This window comes from Adiantum capillus-veneris, chromosome 19 (assembly GCF_014529385.1).
Source record: "Adiantum capillus-veneris isolate H3 chromosome 19, ASM1452938v2, whole genome shotgun sequence".
NCBI classification, from domain to species: Eukaryota; Viridiplantae; Streptophyta; class Polypodiopsida; order Polypodiales; family Pteridaceae; genus Adiantum; species Adiantum capillus-veneris.
The window spans coordinates 79,874,971-79,883,331 of NC_140949.1; positions in this window are offsets into that span (position 1 = coordinate 79,874,971).

Sequence of the window (8,361 nt, forward strand, 5' to 3'; positions counted from 1 at the left end):
AGGCTTGTTGGGATTTGTGCCTTGATCACACCTCCTCATAGGAGTCGTCTCTTACACATATTTGGCTAGGTACACTGAACCTAGTGACTAGCATGCTTTGCCACATTTGGAAGATGCCACACTAGATACATCATTGATGAGGTCAGAAGAACACTTTACCAAAAGTCTATATAATGGCTCATATGTACAAGCTCTTCACAATGCATTCAATCATTCATGTATCACAATTATCTTCTTGTCCATTGAGTACTCATTGTCTTGATAGTGTGTTGCTAATTGCATTTGTCATTAAGCCATGAATGCCTCGTCAGTTCTTTTGCCTTAATCATCATCCCCACTTACTCAAAGCAATGGCCTTCCGCCTTTAGAGCTTCAACCATGGTGACTCAAGGAGGGTCATAACGTTCACTTGTCTTCAGAGATACACGGGAAATATGACCTTGCCCTCCACACTTGAAACACTTTTTCTCTTTAAAATACCATTCCACCTCTTAAGGAGAAAGTTAATTTTTACCTTTGTAGCCCTTTTCTTTCACGTTTCCTTTGTTAATGTTGTTGTCAGCCTTGGGAGAATTTTACGTCGCATTGCTCTTCCCCTTTGGCTCAATCGACTCTTTGGCTTCTGTTGGCTTGGCCCCGGGGCCCTCTTGGTCCGTTGTTGGAAATGAATCCTCAAAGCGAGCATAGTATGATGTATGACCTCCATAATGGTTTTAGGTCTTTGTCAGTTGACATACTCATTCATCTCCTCACATAGGGCAGCACAAAATTGTTGCTTTTGTTCTGCAAAATCTACCTTTTTGTAGACAATGGCTTTGAGATGTAACTCCCAAAACTTATCCACATACTTTTGGACAAACTCATATGGGGCCATCATTAAGCTTTGAAATTCCATGAGTACTTTGTCTTTGGAATCACTTGGAAGGAATTGCTATGCAATCCGCAAATCTTTCCAGGTCTTTGGAGTCGCACTTGGACTACGTAGACTCGCCCACCATTGACGGGTTGACTTTTGGAAATTCATAGAAACACTTCAAAGCTTTGACGATTTCAAGAAATCTTCATCTCCAAAATCCGCCTCAAAATTTTGGAGAAAGGTATTGTTAGCACATAGCTAACATCGGGAACCTGTACACTCAACCTATGATGTAATTTTTCACTTTTTTGATAACTCTGGACATGCATAGCCCTAAGCCATTGTAATTCTTTCGATTCTAGAATTATTTTGTAACTATTATGTGATTATGAGCCAAAAAAAGTGGGGCTAATCGCTTCCATATTGTATCAAGGAAATCCTAGGCTGCTGTGAGTTAGAATCTTTTCTCATTTGAACCCTGAACCTTTGGCTAAGTATAAATGCCATTTTTTGTAAAGCCTAAAGGAGAGTTTTTGGATGATAAGCGTTATGACTGACTTACAGAGCACTAACTACTCTCTTTCTTCTTTCTCAAGCTCATAAATCCCTTGTGAAGTGTCTGTTTGAAGTGTCATCTGCTTCATTGCATTCACAGGTGAAAGCTCTCCATGACATTGTGCTTTTCTTGCGGTAAAAGTGTGTTTTTTATGTTTCTCAACTACTCCTTAATTTGCTCCTAACTCTAGATTTACTTAACAAAACTACATTGTATGCATTGGAGGGGTGTAGCGGCATCATTGCAAAGCTCTAGGGTGTATTTGGGTCAGTTCAAATCTATCATATAGATAATAAGCACGATTTTGGCAAGTGGTCAAAGAGGGGATTTAAGGGATCAAGCACGTGTCTTTAGATGTTGTTAACCCCATCCTAGAAGTTTCATCTCATTTAGATTCCATTTTCTTAATGAACTGATGAGATTTGTTTGCGGTGTCGTAGATAGCTTTTGCTTCCTGACATGCAGTAGAGTGTAGATTTGGGTCAGACTAGGATTGAGTGTGTTTTTGAGAGGTTGAAAATCTCTTGTAGCCTCCGTGCACTAGTTGAGTCAACTCCGTCCCATGGTATGACATTTATGCTCATGGTTCTCATTGTGACTATAATAAGATACCGAGGCTTGGCACTAGGGGAGCCCCACATTTTGGCATTGTTGTCAAGGATGAGGCCAGTGACCTAAACTAGGGAAAAAACTCAGTTATCACTAGGATTGTCCAAAAAAATCCCCTAGGTTTTTCTAGAGTACAAAAACCATCTGTAAGAAACCACACAGTTGAGGTGTGTCTATTTCAGCTCTGTAGAGGGTCGAATTCACCGAAGACCGTTAGGCTTAGATTAGGTCACTTTTTAGCTGGATAGCTTGGACTATGTTAGAGTCTAAGGATTGATGCACTATTCAAGAAAACAACATAGAAAAACCAATGTTGGTGGACATTATCCACTACCTTTTGGCTGATGTGATTAGTAGGGTAAGTAGGATTCAAGGAAGGTTTCCAATCTATCTCACTCTTTGAATTGAAATCACTTTACTTGCAAAAAGCTTCAAAATTTTTAGGTACGGGACTCATAAGGTGAGTTCAAAACTGCAAAATAGCATTTTTGGTCATCAATAAACTTGAAAAAGCTATAACAACCCACAGGTAAGTCAAAAATCCACTTTCAAGTAAACTTGCAAAGTTCATCCAAAATTCAACTTATTATCTCCCCAATGATAGATTCATGCAAAAGTGGATAAAAGTGATTGTATCAGCTAGTATAAGAGCTGAGCCATCAAAGTCGCAAAAAAGTTCAGATTCTGTCATGTATGTTGTACATAGTAAGCGCTTTTTTTCTCCTGCTTGAAACTGAACTTTTTTCACATGAGCGGCTTGTTTGGGTGATAAGTTGAAGGCACAAGTGATTACAACTCCATTTGGGTATCAAATTGGGGCAAAATAGTCCTTTCTATGAACATTTAGGCAACTAAAGGGGAAAACACTTGAAATTGAATAGAACTTGACCAAACCTCTTGACAGGTCTTTAAACACCTTCATGCAACTATGGGAGGTGAAAGATTGGAAAAAAGTGCAAAAAATTGCCACCTAGATATTAAGCATGATTAATATCTAGGAGGCTAAAAAAGCAAGAATTTGAACTTTTTTCAACTCCACTAGTATCAGCATAGTATAAGGAGGCTCTGCTTCAAGATTGGTAGAATTTGGACTTGTAAGTTGTCAGATAGGCTCATAAATCTTTGAAACCAAAGTGCAGACACAAAAATTGGCTTAGAAACCTCAAAATTGAACCAAACTTCATTAAACTTGATTTGTGGCTTTATTAGAGTGTATACAACCAGTACAAGCCAGAAAAGTTGAAATATGATTTCATTTTGATTTTTGGAGATAATAAGCATGCTTAATATCTCCTATCCTAAAAATTGAACTTTTGCAAGTTTTTTCAAAGGGAATTAGGTCTAGGGAAGTAATATAATGCTTGGAAGAAGTTTCAACCAATTTGGACATCATTTGACTTGCATGACCACTAAATTTGCATGTAAAACTACCAGATATAGAAACTATTGGGATTGAGACAAAATTGAGAAAAAGTTGAAATAACCTCATTTAGGGATTAATTATTAAGAACATACTTGATCAGTGTGGACAAGAATAAGTGCAAAATTGTCATTTTTTGGCCTAGTAAATAATAAGCGCGCTTATTATTTTCAACTAGCCAAAGAGTCAAATTTGAATTTTATTTTTTTTGTAGATAGTTGATAGGCACCTTAAACAACTAGCCTAGCAAGTTTTAAGTCATTTGGACATTGTTTGTTATCTAAAGTTGAGTTTTCTAGAATTGAAGGTTGTAGATTGACATTGTGGTGGCTATTTTGATAGAACTGAAGCAAAAATTTGCATGGAGAGTTCTTGTACATTATTGCTGTGATCACTAAACTAACTTATACGTTCTTGATTTCACACAAGAATTGGGAATAGCTTGGGAAATTTCTAGATTAAAGTTACAACACCTAAAACGAGTTGTTATTGGTACTGAAGGCCAGGTATTCATTCTCCCCATTACAAAGTTCAAGTCTTTATGTACCTAAGGTCATGCTGATTTGTCGTGAATCAATGCTATAATAGAGAGACTGAGAGTAGAGTATATACAAAAGAAAGAGTAAACCAATGGATTCCTTTAGAGACTATAGCGAAAGAAGTGCCAAACACTTACTTCGACTCAAGTTCTGAGATTTCTTCCTTCTCAACACAATCAAGGACTAAAACCTTTCTCAGGGTCAAGCGCAATTTGACCTTCTATGATAACACTTACAAGTATGGAGCTAAATTTTACTTGGATCCTAACGAGGAGTATGTGATAAGGCTAGATGACCATACATTTGAGTTTGAAGAGGAGGTTAGGGCTAATAAGAAAGTACCTTCTATATGAACCAAAATGGAGTGCAATACCTCAAACTACAAAATCCTGACATTGTAGATCGATGGGGATTAGAAGGTGATACTTTGATTCCAACCATGGTCGTAAAAGAGGGACCACCAATGTTAGAGTTAGAAGGGTACTACCTGATAGATAGCAAACCTTTGAAGTGTATACATATCAACAACCCATAGATTGGAATTTACTATTGGGAGGATAACAATGTCACAGATTTGATTTGGATTACCCATGCCAAACCTGGGCAGCTAACACCCTTGAAAGTCATGTATATTTTCAAGATACGGGAACAAGGCTTAGAATACCTTCTCGCCTATCTCTTTAGGGATTGTTACAACAACAACGTTGTTATGATGGCTCCGAAGGAAATTGAGCAGATAAAGTACCAAGGATACGCAATCTGAAAAATTATCATGTGTATTGGACCAGAAAATAAACAGAATTTGGGGCCAAAAAAAAAGAGCATTTGGCAGTATGGCCAATCAACGGGGAAGTAGGGACCAAGGGAGCCACCTCAATGATGGAAATTGGGGTAGAGATGCAAAGACCACCATCAACCAAAGGAGAATGGGTCACACCAGGACAAGAAGAGGTCCACATGAGTCACAACTACTAAGAAACTTGTTTGAAGGCTTAGTGGGAGAAATACTGGCTAAGAGAGTGGGTACAAAACATCACTCTAGAGTCATATCAGCTAATTTTGAAAAATGGGTCAAAAAATATAGTGGATCAAGGAATCTGTATGACCATTTAGCAAGATTTAGGAAGGTTTTGAGAGTTGAGCACATAAAAAACTTCCATACTTGATTTGAGTGGTTTGGAATGACTTTAGAAGAAAAGGTTTTAACTAGGTTTCAGACCATACCACCTAGATCTATTATTGACCTATCGACATAGCTATGAGATTTGTTGTTGCTTATTTAAAAATGGGAATCAAATATAGCATTGTATTACGAATCTACAGCTTCAAACAAAAATAGAGAGAAACAATAAGATATTGTGTGTGTCAAATGAGGCAATACATTGACAAATGTTCGGAGTTGGAAATTCCAATCGAGGAGAGACTTGTCGCATTGTTCCTAGAAGGGTTAGTCAACAAAGATTTGCATGTCATTCTGTATAGTAAGAAACATATGACTTGGAAAGCATGCAGCCTGGATGCAATTGACTTAGGAGATAACTGTGAAATCTTCAATGAAGAAAGCACTGTTAAGGATACTCAAAGTGAGCAGACCATGTCAGCGCTACCTATCAACGTTATGGAAGACATGCTTAAACGCATGACTGAGATGATGAATAGCATGCAAAGGACGTTGATGCGAGGTCTACGACAAGGTCCACCACAAGGGCAACCTATGAGACAACTCAAACTAATGAAATGGTGTGCCATCAAAGGAAAAATGGAAAAACCATGAAAAAAATGAGTGTTATTATAAGCCTAGATATGACAAAAATGTCCAGTATGTACCAATGAGACAATAGGGGCAATTGATGTATAGATATCCACCTAATGGGACCAATTCAAAAACAGCTTATGGCTATGGAAAGACCTCAGCTGGTATTAGGTAAGCAGCCACCACTGGTAGTAATCAATGATGTACCAATCAAGTACATGGAGGAGCGGGTTCTAGTACTAGTCACACCATATCATAAAACAGGTTCAACAGCTGTGAGAATAGAGGACAATTGGTACACTCAATCAGCTCCGGCCATAGTAGAACAAGTTTATCAGGCACATCCTAGTGCCGCACCAATTTACTTTATGGCAAACCAGGGAGCTAGACCACCCATGAAGCCAATTCCTAAGCTAGGAATAGGGAATTGCCATAATTGTGGCTCAAACGACCATTGGAAAAATGATTGTCCAAAGACCGATAAGAAGCTAGACCAATTGAGGCTTGCAGTGTGGTCAAAAAGGCGAATATTTTCCCGATGAATGTCCTAGAAATCCCACTAACAAGGGGAAGGCATCCATAAAATCTTTGTACGAAGAATGGGGATCATAGCAATCAAGTTTATCAAAAGCTTGGACACTTCAAGAATTACCCTCATACATGGGAGAAAATAAGGAAAAATCATTGGTCTGTAAAACCACAAAATTGAATAGGCCAAAGCAGACTTTGTATGTCTGCAATCGATTATGTCAAATTCTATCTAGTGCAAAATAAGACCACATCTATGGAGTGATTTGTTAAAAAATACGGAAAAGGTGAGATAACAAAAATATTCATGAAAAACCTTGAAGAAATGCACAGGGAAGAAGATTGTTAGATACATGCCCATGAATAAAGTTGAAGATTATTGTGAAGGAAACGAAGGAAATATGACCCTTCCAGTACAACCATGGATTTTAGACAACGGGGCAGGTATTGCCATAGCAACAAAAGCAGTCTATGAAGCCTGGAGGAAGCTAGCAATTAAACGAACACAAATGAAACTGTAATTGGCAGATGAGCATATTAAGAAACCAGTGGGTTACTAGAAAATGTGATAGTCAAGTCTTGTGGGATTGACTACCAACACACTTTTGCCATTGTAGATTTTGGGAAAGAATTGAACTATGAAATCATTTTGGGAAGGGGATATGCACGCTCGCCTATCATTAGAGCTATTATGAATGCATGTAGATCGACTAAGGGAAACAATGGGCATAGGTTGAGAGTGTCTCTTGCCTGTTTTCTTGTATATAGTAGTAGTTTAGCTAGTAGCACTCACTTATCGGCACATCAACTTTAAGCGAGATCTTATTGGGGTAAAGGCGTTACGCCTCTGCTCGTAGTCATCTCGCAGTTGGGTGACCGGTTGCCCGCCCACTACACATCCATTTCTTATTCTTCTTATACCTAAAAAAATAAGGATCTCCTACCATTCTGGAGGATTGCTCCACCCATATGGTTGTGCACTCTTGCTTCTCCCCTTCCTTGCACGCACCACACTGCATCGCGTACAAATGCATCCACACACTACGTGCACTTTTACATCATTCTCTAGGGGAGACCGGGAAGGCACCTAGCCTCTCGCTTTGAGAGATATGAAATAGGAGAAGAAATAGAGAGAAAGCATCCACTGACACCAAATTTTATTTTGGATATCTTGAATTCATGGAAATCTGTACAAACAATAATCAAATCAACCCTTGATAAACAAACCAACCCTAGTAATCACTAGACTTAAGTAATATGATAGAAAAAGGTTTTGGAATGAGTTGGTCACTTGACACTTATTCCAAAGTTAGAGATTTATAGTTAGATGATAGATCTAGTATCAAATTAAATGAACATAATAATATTTCAAAGGAACAAATTGAGAATTCATATAGACAATTGAATTGAAATGAAAGACTTTAATGGCATGCGCTATGACAGGTGGAAATGTAGATTTAGATTTATAAACTAGTTCAAAAGCACAAAGTTCAAAAGTACAATTGGCACAACGCTTAATCAAGAGTCTTACCAAGCACCGAGCAAACACAAAAATCGAGCGATATCTAGACAAAACAAAGAGAGAGAGAGAGAGAGAGAGAGAGAGAGAGAGAGACCATAGGAGAAGGAATTATTTGTTGGTTGCATATGGAATTACACGTGGACACGGAGAGAGAGAGAGAGAGAGAGAGAGAGAGAGAAGGAGAGAGATCCATAATCCACACGGAGAGAGAGAGAGAGAGAGAGAAGGAGAGAGATCCATAATCCACAAAGGATATCAGATCCCTCCACGTGTAATTCCATATGCAACCAACAAATAATTCCTTCTCCTATGGTCTCTCTCTCTCTCTCTCTCTCTCTCTCTTCCCCCCCCCCCCCCCCCCCCCCGGCCCCGCCCCCCCTCCCTCTTCAATCTCACCATTAAGCTATTAGGCACTCCATTTGGAGTTCATTTTTCCTCGCAATCGTTAGCGATAAAGTAAAACTTTTTGTACATTCACTGTGTGCTAATTGCTTCAATTTAGCATCTTTTTGACGTGAATTTTGGGCTTGTTTATCTAATTGATTGTTTTATTTCTTATGTCTATGTGCTAAAAGCCT